Source organism: Nymphaea colorata, chromosome 13, assembly GCF_008831285.2.
Source record: "Nymphaea colorata isolate Beijing-Zhang1983 chromosome 13, ASM883128v2, whole genome shotgun sequence".
NCBI classification, from domain to species: Eukaryota; Viridiplantae; Streptophyta; class Magnoliopsida; order Nymphaeales; family Nymphaeaceae; genus Nymphaea; species Nymphaea colorata.
In genome coordinates this window covers 1791356-1805017 of record NC_045150.1, presented here as the reverse complement: position 1 = coordinate 1805017, position 13662 = coordinate 1791356, and the positions used below count along the sequence as shown (strand labels likewise).

At 36.2% G+C, this 13662-nt stretch overlaps 1 long non-coding RNA gene across 1 annotated transcript; it reads left to right on the top strand.

The window, feature by feature from the left end:
• The first annotated feature begins 8949 nt into the window (after positions 1 to 8949).
• LOC116266748 (uncharacterized) lies at positions 8950 to 11596 on the top strand. Its single transcript, XR_004175419.2, has 3 exons — positions 8950 to 9848; positions 10605 to 10651; positions 11022 to 11596. It is a non-coding gene; the product is annotated as an uncharacterized LOC116266748 (long non-coding RNA).
• Positions 11597 to 13662: the final 2066 nt, after the last annotated feature.

Genomic DNA, 13662 nt, shown 5'->3' with positions numbered 1-13662 from the left:
AAATGATAAAGCAAACTAAAGAGAGACACTTGGCAAACTTCACATCATTTCGTTGCATTCTTTGCCTCAACTGAACATGGGTATATACATTACATATAGGATGTAAGTAACTCCTAAACCTTAAAATGCCCATTATTAAAACCACACTATCTCTATTTATTTTTCCCTATTATTTATCCACTATTCTTCAAGCAACACCATTACTCTCATCATTACTATACAATTACAATGCAAGTAAGTTTCTTGAGTTCTGCTTACTAGATATTTTACCATTCCTCTTAAAACAAAGAGACCTTTTGTAACATATGCAGGGACCATAACTATCATTATGACACCAGTACGATACATGATGACATTATCCCATACCAACATATTAATTAACCATGAAAACCAATGAACTAGAACTCTCGCATGAACCATAAATGGACAATAACTACGGCAATTTGATTGACCACTATGACTTGTTCAACAGATCAAGCTACGCTTTCTCCCCCTTGATGTGGTAACTCAAATGTTCTCATCAACTCTCTAAATTTAACAAACTTGAGATAAAGATAACGTCTTAGTAAGACCATATACAACTTGGTTATATGTATTCCAATAGCTCACTGACATTACTTCATTGGTAACAACTTCACAAATGAACTGATGCTTGCGTTCAATATGTTTTGTCCTTCCATGCAATACTGGGTTTTTTGCCATAGAATAGTTTGTTATCGCAGAAAATTTCAGTAGGCCAAATCTACTAAATCTGCATATCATTAAGGATACGCCTCATCTAAATAGCTTGACAAGTTGCAACAACATATTTTGCTTCAAAAGATGATAGAGTTTTGTTTCTTTGAGCTCTAAGACATGGTACTGGATCCAATAATGAACACCCACCCACACATACTTTTACTATCCCCCATTGGACCTACCCAATCACTATAAGAGAAACCATATAATTTTAAATTAGTGACTAATTTCAACCAAATAACAAATATTTGAGGTTCTTCAAATATAGTGCCGCATTCTTTTTGTAGCTCCAAGATGAGGAACATTTTGTTTACACATAAATGTAGGAATCAATCCAACTGCAGACATAATGTGAGGTCATCTATGTGCCAAATATACTAAGCTCCACACAATGCTTCAAAAAGATATCATGTTCCTATTTGCTTTAGTAGTTCTACCATCAACTTTGAGTTCGTCTCTTGTATTCGTAGGAGTAGAACTGTTCTTGCATTTATCCAAATTAAATTTCTTCAATAATTCATCTGCCTATTTTTCTTGAAAAATAAATATTCTATCATTAGTCTGCCTCACCTAAAGACCCGAAAAATAATGCAAGTGACCTAATCTGACATTTCAAATCCCTTCTTCATTTTCAACCTGAACTGATCACATAATTTTGTTGAAAAGCCATTATAAATAATATCATCAAAACATATACACACAAACAAAAGTTCATTACTTTCTACTTTTATATATAATGTATGTTCATTTTTGCTTCGATGAAGTCCATTTTGATGGGAGTATGATTCCAACCAGTTACCAATTTGTCTACTTTCTTTTCTTGCCCAACAGCAATGATACCTTACGGTTGTTCAACATGAATAACTTTATTCAAGTACGCACTTGAAAAATTGATTTGGCATCAAGTTGAAAAACTTTTCAACCCTTTTGTGTTGCCACTGCAAGGATTAGTCTAACTGTTTCAGATCTGACCATGAGAGAATGCGTTTCAAAAAAATCAAGTTCACATTTTTTAACATATCCTTTAGCTACTAATCTGAAGTTATATTTTTTACATTTTCATTATCGTCATATTTTGCTTTGTGAGCACATTTTAAATTGTAAGACTCATTCCATGTAGTAAATTTATTAGTTCCCATGTATCATTTTTCTCAATGGCATGCAATCCTTCTTGCATAGATGTTTTCCATTTATCATTTTCATATGTTTTTCCATAACTCAAGGGTTTCCATAAGTGCGAATGCACTTTTAAAGATATCTTGTTGAAAACCTACTTTTCTTGGTGGTGTTCTCTCATTATTTGACTCTCCACCATCATTGTTGTTTGGAGGCTGTGTCGAGTTAGATGACGGTTGATTATTCTTGCCTTGGCCAAATGCATTTTCATCAAACACCAACTGCTTAACATCTTATTTACTCCATTCTCAACTACTATTTTCATCAAAAGCTATATCATAGTGAATTATTAATTTCTTTGAAACATGATCATACAATTGATAACCCTAAGATTCATTATTATAACTAATAAAAATGCATTTTTCACTCTTTTTTTTCTAGCCTAAAGCATTTCTTGCATCAATCAAAGCATAGGCAACAGAACAAAAAATTATTAGATTACTTATATTTGGTTTTCTTGTCTTGTATGCTTCGTAGAGACTTTTGTTTCAAACTATTTTTGTTGGTCAAATATCCAATAAATAGACTGAAGTAGCTACAACTTCTACCCAGAAATTCAAAAGTAGATGCTTGACATTTAGCATACCACATGTCATTTTCATAACTATTCTCTTCTTTCTTTCTACCACACCACTCTGTTTAGGAGTCATTCTTATCATCAACTACCTATGAATCTCGTTTTGCGTAACAAAAAAATCAAATCATCAGACAATAAATTCTCCCTCTATCTGGAGTAAAATTTTTATAGTGTAATCATTTTGCTTTTCAACAAGTCTTTCAAACTCTTTTAATTTTTCAAGAGTTTCAGATTTGTAGAAGTGAAAATCACTACAACAGTAGAGAGATTTTTAGTAACGCACAATAGAAATTTTTAGTAATGCACCATAATCATTGCTAAAGATTTTCATAAACAAAAAATGCCCCTTACAAGCACTGTTAGTAAAGGTCGTGACACTAGATAAATTAGTAATGAAAATATGTTTTGTTACTAATAATTAATGATTAGCAACAAAAAAAGATTCATTGCCAATTCTCTACCACAACAAAAAAAAAAAGCCATTGCAAATGTGAGTTTGGAATAGAATTTTTTTTTTAACGAAACATGTCGTTGCAAATTGTTATTATTAATAATGAAAGAATAGATTGCAAATTGTTTCTTTTTTGTAATGAAAAGGTGTGTTACTAAACATTATTATTATTTTCTTTAATAATATCACAACTTTAATTGGTTGAAACTGAAATTCCATAGAGATGCTGTCACAAAATTATGTTTGGAGATATTTGAAAACAACTGCAACATGGATGGTTGGCCTTAATTAACTACACATTATGTCTGCACAAGTTTGAAAACTACAAATTGCTGCCCTTCCAATTATGCTATATATAACAAGTAGCCCAGACCTACTTGGTCTGGCAAGCCACCAGTCAAAATGTTTGTGTGGAAGCTGTTGAAGAATGGACAACCAGGGTTTGTAAAAATAGTATCATCTACAACAAAACTTTGAATAATACTAGAGATCAGCCATACATTTTTTTATAGTCTCCATATCAAATTTATGTAGGTATAAAGAAGTTGCACCAGATTCACTAATTCTAAATGACAAAGTTTATTGTTTTCCATCAGTAACTTGTTTTTTTGGCACATGTATCTATATCTCGTCTTAAGTGACTAGTACCATTAGAACCATGTCCACCTAATCATTTACCATAGTGATTGCATTTTGCATACTCTTTTATCTTAAATTGTACCAACGTTTTCGATTGAAGTTCTTTTCCTCCTGGATTCAACTTCCTTTTCAATAAATGAAAAAAGATTCATTTTTCTTCATATCTACAGTTAGACAATATTCTTCATTCCCAATGCTAAAAGACAACTTACTATTTGAATGGAATCCAAACAAGCTAAACACATGAAATGATTCAAATGCATTAATGTATGCATTCAACTTATGAACTAAAGAAAGGGATACCAAGATTCATATGGCGTTATGTATATGAAATCATTTAGTAACCAAAAAGCTAATCAAATTTTTACTCACTAATCATGTATATGAAATCATTAATAACTAAAAATTTAATTAAATTTGATTGATCCTATGTATTTTCTCATTTTTAAATGGACCAAAATCAAATACAGATCAGCTATGTACATTACAGCGACTATAGCAAAATCCAAAAAATTAGGTAAGAAATATCCATAGTCCCTCAAAGATGTACATTCACTATTCAATCATCTCTTGCAAAAGAAGATTATATGAACAGCCAGAGAGATGTGAATACAAGTATACTAAAATTCTTGCAACAAGCTCAGATCTAACTTGACAAACATCACCTCAACAGAAAATCCTACATGAGGTAATCTCAATAGTAGAACACAAGCTACCAAAAAAAAAAAAAAAAGAAGAAACACACAAAATCATGCCCTTGACATGAAATCAAGCATGTCGCAAATCCACCTCCCCTGCCATACCAATCATCGCTCAAATTTGAAACAGAAGAGGAGGAAACTTCTTGCTAGTGCACGGTAGAAAGCATTTCCAATATGAAAAATATAACCCTAAAGATCGAAAAAACCTTGTAAACAGATGTGTAGGACTAAATAAGTTTGAAGCAACCCAGCAACATATTCCTAAATACTTTCTTAGCATGTCATGTTTTGGAAATGTTAAATGACAAAATAACAACTGGAAAATGAAATTAATAGCAACCACATAAAATTTGTTGTGTAAACAATATGTGCATAAATTAAATTCCTTTTGGAAATGTAATTTGAGAGGATGATTAATACCAACTTCTTTGTAGCTCATTGTCTCACAAGTTAAGATGTCCATAGTACTTTTAAATATTTAGAAGAGTAAACAAGGGAAACATTAAGGACCTATACTCCTACACAGTTTCAGACTTGGAGCATATTCTAAACCAATTTCCAGAGAATCAAGATCCGTTGTTGAACGTTAATGTAGAATACATATTCATTCATGAATCAAAGTCCAGAAACAGTAATTCTTCAACCTAGACCATCAAAATTAACTGAACATACAATTCACAAACTGGCAAATATAACGAGCTCAGCGGAGGGAAATCTCAAACAAATGGACTCGTTTATTAGGCTAAGAGAGATCAAGAGAGCACGTTTAATTTACACCAAAAAGACAACTTAAAAAGACAATGACAACATATATCAAATTTATTACCCAATCAAGCTTTCCTATCATACGAGCACCACTTGCCCACAATCACGTACGAGCACAACACAACTCGCCTAGAATAACAAGCTTCTCAATTCCAGTAACTAAGCAAGCGAGAAAACCATCAAAATGGAGACAAAATCCAGCCAAAAAAAACACCAATACATCTACTAAATTGCACATCTCAGCAATCTAAATGAAGCAAAAAATGAAGACGAAGTAAATCTCTGCATCCATGAAGAAGCTCCATAAACAGAACCCAAAGTTGATCTATTCGACAAGCAATCGCAAAAAAAAGTTTACGATTTTGATCGATCTCCATAAACTAAGAACAAAATTCATGCACCAAACAGCCAAACAATAGAGTCAACCAGCAAATTCCGTCCTTAAAAAGACCTAGATCACCATTTTCTAACCAAAAAAGACCGTGGATGTCGAACGATAGTGGACTGTGGTGGCTCGTAGCTACAGGGCATGCACCGTTTTGTGAAGCGATGGCGGTGGTGGTGGCGGGCCGACCGTGCAGCGACAGTGGATGTCGGATGGCAAACGGCAAGTCGGCGAGGCCAATGTTACTTTGGAGCCGGAAGAGCAAATTTTGTCTCCATTTTAGACATGGGAGAATTCTTGAAAATTATTTTTGTGAAATTCACAAAGTGCAGGAACAATGATCCCACTATAGACATAAGACCCACACTTGTGGCTATAAATATTAGTTTCCAATTGCTGAAAATTATCCAAAGACCAACGCTGGGATGTTGTCATCAGATCGGTGCATCATACCCCAAGGTCCATCACCGATGCCTACTAAGACCATGGACAAGTCATATTCACCGTAGTCATAAGAAGCATACTATGAGCAAATAGTAATAGTCACTTTGATAAATTTAACTTAAATAGGAACAATATTAAATGTAACAAATTTGAAATACAACAAGCAGTATACATGACATTACCAGATTAAATTACTATTGAAGCGCAATGGGTAGCCAAGTACACTTTCATATTTTGATATATGTAGAATAATAACTTTATGACTTTGTCACCATCAAAGGCTTTTTCACCATCAGAGAATCATACTGTGAAAATTGAAGAGGTAAGTTCCTTTTTTGTGTAAATTTCCTCTCCAAGACCCTGTAAGTCATGAAGCAGCCATTGGTTCATTACATCATACTAATGCACCAACAAAGTGAATCTCAGGTCTATGCATTGCTCTAAGCATATGTTTTATATTCCTATCAGAGACAACTGAGCTGTGAAAGGTTCTGTCTTTTAAAGCCTCTCTTATCAGTTTCTTCTCCTTCACATGAAACAAGGAGAACCCATGCAGGTTGGGAACAATGTACAAAGGAAACTTCTAGAATTTCAAGATATAGCCGTGTTAATCGAAGACTTGAATGATAGCATATATACGTTCATGATTTTTTGAGAAAATATTTCATTTACAACACACATGAAAGTTAAAACGGCGTAAGTAGGCTCAATTAATCACCCACCTGAATATCCGAACTGATATCATCACTTACGAGTTGAAAATGCCGAAGGACAAATAAGGAAAGGATTTTCCACAATGTCAATTTCCCATATACTGGCTTACTTTGGTTCCCAGATACCATTTTTTCTTTCTTTCTTTCTTTTTTTGCATCTTTTTTCAAAAAGGAACATTTTTTCCTAGATTTATTCGGGTTACCAATTTTTGACGTTCTTATTTTTTTTTAACGTGTTTTCTGTGATGAGGGGCTAATTAATGAGATATTACATGTTCCAAGCTTTAGAACTTCTATTCTTTTTTGAAACAATAGATAACATATCCCTTTTTATCATCCTCAACATAAACTGTATAGTCAAGGATGATGAGTGAGAGGGACTCCAAATGCTGGAACCATGAGAGGATGTCCATGCTAAAAGGCAATACTAAAGGGGAAACGTTAGATCAAACATTAACCTGCTTAAAAGTTTATAATGATCGCTATCTCTCCACCTTAAGTGGCTTGGTTGCACGGTGATAGTATGCAAACATATTAATGTAGTTGATTTTGTTGGCTAGTTATTTAGGATTGAGGTTGTGGTGGAATGTGTGATTTAATAATGCCAAAAGAATGTACAAGTTGCTACCCAACAAAATTGGCTCTGCTCAACCGAATGTAACTAGTTCAAATTGGATTCGGATACCTGGTGCTTGATGGGTGCAACCCATGACAAAGAACCATCTAATTACATAACAATCAATTTGCATATCTATAGATAAACCAAGTGCAATGAGGAGTTACATTATGCCTTCTTAGGATCTAAAATGGCTCATTCCTATCAACTCAGAGGGACAAAAGGTGTTCTTCTTGAATGTATGTAAACTGATTTATTTTTTAAGGAAAAATTCAAGTAACTAAATCGCCTTCAACTACTGTTTGAAATTCATGCAATACAAGTTATAATACAACTTGCAAAAAGTGAAGATTTCTCTAATCTATTTATTTGTGACAACTATTTTCAGTGCTTTTCTTGCCACAGGACAAAGAATCTACCGAATTATATGACAATCAATGCAGAATGCAGCAATTAGATATGAATTGATAAAAAAAAATGCAAGTGCATGCAGGTGTTGCATTTGTACCTTCATAAGGTGGAACTAAAATCATCTATCCTTGTTATAGATCACTCCAAAGGGACAAAAATTTCCTCATTGAATGTTCTATTTTCCGGTTTTATCAGAGCCACTGAGAAGTGCAGTCCAAGACACTACATTTCTTTCAAAAAATTCCTCAAACATTCTCCCTGTGAATCATGGCCAGACACATTTGGCATACATATCAATGAGGTGGTAGGAAAGGAACAAGTCAGGGTAGCAAACGATGGTGTTCAAGTGGCCACGGATGCTTTTGCTCGCTGAGACACAACCACCAAGGGTGCAGACATGGAACAATGAAGTGCACGCCTGAGGATCGATCAGGTCGGCAAAAAGAACACATAGCCAAGTCTACAGTGTGCGAGTAGTGAGATTCATGTAGTCATGGCCATTGTAATAAATTGTGGCTATGACGGCGATCCTGAAATTGGAGAACATCTACACATAGTTATCCGATGTGGCCTCCATGCATACTTCTCCCATGTCACCCAAGCCATCACATGAACAAATGAAGCATCAGCGAGTGAGGAAAAGAGGGAGAGAATGGGAGAGAGCAAGTCTGACTTTGGTTGTGATCTGCTTGCCTAGCCAGGAGAAGTGAAAGGCCATCAGCTGCATGTCCTTAGCATTAACTGCTTCTACATGGCACTAAATCCTTAGCATCAATGCAGGTCCACTGTCGATCGATCAAAGTGTAGCGCCAATGCATACTTCTGACGTTGATAATCAAATTAGTGCATCCTAATGCACCCAAAGCCCATCGAATATAGGAAAAAACATGACAATGCCAACTTAATGACTCACAAATCTTCTTTTGGAAGCTCTGATGACTAGCATACCATTGGAAATTGGCAACTTAAACATGAACAGACCAACACTTGGAGATGCCAGCACTACTAGTTTTCTTCATTTAGCATTCGGAGCAAGGTCCTCTATGTCTGCCACCAATGCCATAGGAGGAACAGTGTGGGGTTTCCCAGTTCTGTTGTAGTGCCACTAACGACAAGGAAGGGTAAGAGAGGAGGGAGGGGTGGATGATACATATACACTTAGAGGTCGTTTGATTGCGTTGGAACACCCTGGAACAGAACAGACACCGTTATGTTTTGGTAAAATGGATGCAAACGTCAGACAGAGAACGCTTAGGACACGACGAACGGAGAACAAGGGGTATAAATGGGTGAGGCATTCCAATGTGTTCCGTGGTAAACCAGGGAACAGCGTATCGAGAATGCAGACTCTCCCCCGACCCCGATCTTGCCTCGCCCTCTCTTTCTTTTCTTCTCTCCTTCTCCTTCGCCTCCGCCCGAGCTGCTCCTTCTCCTCCGTCTCCACCCCCGAGCTGCCCTCGCCCTTTCTCTTTCTCATCCTGAAGATCTATTGCATCCTCACCGTGCAGATCGTCCTCACTGTCGCGGTCTGTGCCGTCGTAGTGGCCGTTCATCGCTGACTTCTTAGTCACGACAACCTGGAATCACCATCTCCATTGTCAGCCGTGTCCTGCCTTTCATCATTGAGTACTACTCTCATTTCCTTCCCGTGTTTCCTGCAAAAAAATTGCCACTTTCCGTCTCTTCCTGTTGTGCCTCTATCGATTCATCTGTTGCACCCTTCCCCCATTTCTGATTCAACTTTCCAGATATTCTTGACGATTTTTGTCGTTTTTGTTGTCTTCCTTTCTAACTTTTAGCTTATTGGTCATGGATAATCTTGGATTCACTGAATGTATTCTTGCGTGAATCTGCTGCTAGTTCTTGATTTCTAAGAAATTTACTGATTGAATTGATTTTTTTCTTTCTTTTTGGTTGGTTCAGTTTTGATCCCCTTGCACATCTGTCGGTAAAAGCACCCGTTCAATTTTGTTATATGTTCCCTAACAACCACAAACGAACTGAAAGTTTACTTGAAGCAGAGCAACTCATGGAAGGACCTAGGTGTAGTCCCTGTGGAAGCGAATCATAGCAGAGGATGTGGCATTGTTTTCAAATCTCTAGGTGATAGGCTTCTTGTTATTGGTGCAGCTTGGAATCTTGTGGATCATCACAGCCAAGGCATATCATTTTTTTGTTGTCAGCATGATCCCAATGCAATAGATGCTCACTGGGTTTTTCTTGGGAGGACAGGTAACTTCATGGGCCCTTTTGTGTTAAACTGTTCTATCATGGCTAATGGCTATGTAGTTCTGGCCATTTGGTCTTGAAGCTTTTCTTCTCCTTCTGAATAAAAACTTGGTGCTCACCTCTTGAATGATTCTTTGCTGAAAGGAACTGGTTTTGAGGACGTTCTTTTTTTCTATCTAGACATGCTTGCATGTAACCAAAGCATCTACCTCACAGGGTGCTCACCTCTTGAATGATTCTTTGCCGAAAGGAACTGGTTTTGAGGATGTTCTTTTTTTCTATCTAGACATGCTTGCATGTAACCAAAGCATCTACCTCACAGGCCTATACTGTAGCTTGAACTAATCAACATGATATCTTCTACTCAATGGTGCAAAACTGTAAGTAGGAGTAGATTAGAAAACAAACTGATCTTTTTTTAGACTGACGATTTGTACATATTATGTGTATTTCATCATCAAACATACTGATGGTACACTCTACCCTATTAGTACTCCATGAACATTGTGGGGTTTCTGTTTTATGCCTAGAACAAGCTCGCATGCCAAACAAATGAATGAATGGGATCTTCTGTTATTCATGTTATTCTGAAACTGATTTTCAGATATTTTCTCTTCATTAGAATCGATGAATCTAAAGGTGCACATGAATTTAGTTTAGAGAGAATAGAAAAAATGAAAATGCAGAAAAAAATGAGAAAGAATGAGAACATGGGAGGTGAAAGGGCACTAAAGCACACCACTTATCATCTGGTTGCAGATTCTTGATGGCTGAAGACTCAAGTAGCTTAATCGCATCAAGCACAAGTGAGTACTCGCCAACTTCTACCTCTAGATCTATAAATTTGAGATTTTGTTCTAATTGGTCTAGAATCAAGTCACCATATGTAAATTTGAGTTTGCCTCTTTTGCCTAGAATTGCATTATGTAAGTTTACCTGTTTTTTGCTTAATTTTCATGTATATGCTTGCATTTTTGTGGTTTATCTATGTTTGGCTAGAATTGTCATATGCCAACTTGAATTTTTTGAATTTATATGTTTTTTTGCTGGAATTTTGCATATGTGAAGTTGAGTTTTTCTCTACGCACATGAACTGAAGCATGTTTCTTTAGAACTGATCAGACATGTCATAAGGCATATAATTTTGCTTTACAAATTTTTATTTATGGTGATCAGACGTGCAAACGGTGCGTCCTCTGTCAGGCTTCTGACGAGATTAGCAGCTTCATGTTTTAGAATGAATGTCGCCGGCGTCCTTTCCCCCCAGAATTTGGCGTCAAGGAATCATGTGTTCTTGCTAATTTTGAAGGGAAGATCAACAACAGCTCTTGGTCACACAATTCATCTGAGTTTGACGAATCTCTACATTTCAAGTACTGTGTGAGTCTGTGATCGTAGCTGCTATAAAAGAAAGTGTAACCTATGGCCTATACGCAATCCCCAAGAACAAGAGAATGAGCGAGAGAGGAAATAGACAGCCTTGGTTGCTTACCATTTGTCATCATGAAGGCGGAGCCTTTTCTTCAGCACTTTATTGAAGAACAAAAGGGCAAGAAGAAAAAAAAGAAGGAAATTGTAATGTTGCTACTCTTGTCTCTATGTGTCCCAATCACATATCATAGACGAAATTTCGTTTTTTATAATGATTATAAAATTTGTGGAGTGAATATAATGATTGTTTGGTCGTAATTGGATATATATTATCAAATTTGTTTACTTGAATTCGGGTTTGAATATAATGTCATAATGCATCGGAACCATTGACATCCCTCTTAAACCCAAAGAGGTTCATGAGAAAATCTTTGTTAAAACAAATGTCAGACAGGACAGACAAAACGGACATATGCGAAACAAACACTGGACAAGATGAACATAATGTTTCGTTCTTAAAATCATCAAACGGTGGACAAAGAACACTATTGTCTATGAGAACAGGACAGTAGTGTAATGAACAAGACGTCTTGTTTGTCATGTCCCAATGGACAGCAATCAAACGACCTCTAAGAGGTCGCTTGATTGTTGTCCATTGGAACAGGACAGACAGGACGTCCTGTCCATTATACTAATGCCATGTCCTCATGGACAATGATGTTTCTTGTCCACCATTTGATGATTTTAAGAACATAACATTGTGTTCTTCTTGTCCAACGTTTCTTGTCCAGCGTTTCTTGTCCAGCGTTTGTTTCGTGTGTGTCTATTTTGTCTGTTCTGTCTGACGTTTGTTTCTGTCTTATCCGATCCACCCGTTCTGTCCAATGTTTGTGTCTTCCATGGTTAGTTCTGTCTGTCCTGTGTGGTGTTTGTTTATGTTTTGTTTGAACTGCATGTTCTATCTGGTGTTTGTATCTTTTCTAATCAATTTTGGCTATTATATTTGTTCTGTCTGCTATATGATATCTTATTTTTCAAACATGTTATATCATATAGTGGACATCACATAACGCTAGCTCACATGTGAGTTACTTCCAACTTCAAAAAATGGACAAGGACAGTGAAATTTTAATAGATGCTCACAAAAGAAACCTCCCAACAACATATTTTCATATGGGAAACTCACATACATTTACAAAACTCTAAACAAAAACCGCTCATGAATTGTTAGCCTTCACATAATGCCTGTGCAATTTCAAGAAAAAAGTCAAAAAATCTCTTAAAATTACAGTGACTTTTCCATCTGGCTCTTCCGTTTCATTGTGGAGACCTCACACTTGTACATGTATAATACACCCACCAATTCCTTTCTTTTTTTGTTCAATCACCTGCCTCCATAAAACTCCAACTCCTCTCGACTTTGCAAGACAAAGAAAAGAAAATCAGTCTCAGTCGCCCACCTACTAGGAACATCAGAGAATCACTAATACCAGCAGAATGTAAAGAGATCTGGTGTTTAACAAAGAACCTTACAGAAAAATAAATACACCAAAAGTTAGAACCAACAATCCAACAGAGAACTCCAGAAAATTAAACACAAAAAATCAATTCATAATTTTTTTTTTTTAAATTATGGACTGTGACCATTTCACCTAGCAGCTCAGTTTCTATATGAGTACATTGATTCATACTATGCATGCCTAAGAGTGAAGTCATTTGGAGCTGCATTAGTGCATTATTGTGTAAGCATGCTGTACAGACCATAAGGTTGTCTACGTTCTTAAACAAGAAAAGGAATTGTGTGCATGATACTTGGTTAATAGTTCCATATATGAATAGATGCTAAAACCAATAACAAATAGGAAATTCAGAAACCGCTTTCTATTACTAACAGAGTAAGATGAAAACAAGAAAAATAAACAAACAAAACCAAAGGAAATATACACCATCATTCTTTGTTTGGATGGGCCCATGAGATGCAACAATGTATAGCTGAAAATAACTTGGTACAGAACCATTAGCATTTGGTATGGTTCCATATTGCTGGAAGTAGGCTGGTATTGACAAAGAGAGGAACAAGGAAAGCCCAACTGTGATCACATTTCTAGAGCTTCCTGCCTCACTATAACGTAAATTTGATAGCCCTAATGCTGTCAGCATGGACCACATAAAACACAGGAGAGCAGCAACCATCACAAGAAGAGGACAGTGTGTTATCGGAAGAAATGATGATTTTCAGAGCATAACGATCATGTTTTTTGGCCCCTTTGCCATCTGTACCAACTGAATTGTCGTTTTATATTTGTATTTGTCCAATAGCAGGAGGCTGCCTGTCACATTCAGCAAGAAAATATCTCCTCTTAACTTGTGTGATGGCATTTGAAACACACAGTAACAGCTATCATGTTGAACCTTGGCTTGAAGTTACTCAAGCGCCTCACAAACT